We start from the raw sequence: 1,327 nt of genomic DNA on the forward strand, positions 1-1,327 counted from the left end.
GGATTGCCCAACCTTCCTTCTGAGGAGTGGCTGGTGGGTTTGAACCGCCAGCCTCCTGATTAGCAGTCAAGTGCCTTAGGCACTATGCTACCAGAGCTCCTTAACTTAAAGGCACTGATAATACTTCCTGTTATGTTTCATTTACATTCAAGCAGCTGCAATGCCCAAGTGATTTTTTTTTTAGTGAATGAGAGGATATGTTAGTTCTTTTGTTGAAAAAGACTGAAGACAAAACAGCTTCAAATTAATAGGTGTCCTGTGATTGTCAATATTTAACATTTGTGTTGTGTTCTTACCACCAACTATGATGTTGTTGCTGCAACTGCATGACCAAGAACTAATAGCCACAATTAAAGCTATACGTAAAATGTGATGCATGTTATTTCAAGGGCCACTGACATAAGGGCAACTCCAAAACATCTTTGCAAAAGATCTGAAAAGACTACAATATAAAAATGGCAATTGCCAACCTTGAAGATGCTCTCTATAAATTAACAGTCTCAATAAGAAATGGCATTGTGTCTCAAAGCAGTAAATTATTTTAAATGCTTCAAACCAACAACAATAAATATGGCAACAGAGACTTTGTCTAAAAAGGACAGGTTTGTGGACACTGACAAAGATGATGTTGAAGAGATTTTGGCATCCCATTGACCAAGAAATGACAGATGAAGAGATGATGCAATTGCAAGAGGAAAGGATACAAATCGAAACGGAACATGACAGCAAACAACCCAAAAGTGAAGTTGTCCAGGAACTGAACGTGAAGCACTTGCATAAGATTTTGTTATGACTGACAATGCTGCAATGATTGCAGAAAAGTATGACTTTAATTTTGAAAGGGGATGTAGGTTTAGAGCAAGTTTGTGGGATGTTTTGAGTGCCTACAAAGAACTGTGATAGAAAAATTGTGTGAAGCTCAGCAGTCAGGCATAGTGTTGAATTTCAAGCTTTCCACATTAGCCACAGAAGACTATGAAAGCTGACCTTCAACACTGAGGCAGGTGGGCATAAAAGAAGGTGTAGACATAGTGACTCGCCAGCTGTGACGGATTCAGATGATAAGATGTTAATAGATGACCCTCTTCCTCCCTCTCCTACACCCAAGTCTCCTGCCTCCCACCACCTTAACCTCTGATGATCCAACTTAACGCACCATCATTGTATATATATATATACATATGTGTATGTGTATGTATAGGAGCTCTGGTAGCATAGTGCCTAAGGCACTTAACTGCTAACCAGAAGGCTGGCGGTTCAAACCCACCAGCCACTCCTCGAAAGGAAGGTTGGGCAATCTACTTCCATAGTGATGTTGTTGTTGTTG

This window comes from Orycteropus afer, unplaced genomic scaffold (genome assembly GCF_000298275.1).
Source record: "Orycteropus afer afer isolate SDZICR_OR568_19922 unplaced genomic scaffold, OryAfe1.0 scaffold00179, whole genome shotgun sequence".
Lineage (NCBI taxonomy): Eukaryota > Metazoa > Chordata > Mammalia > Tubulidentata > Orycteropodidae > Orycteropus > Orycteropus afer.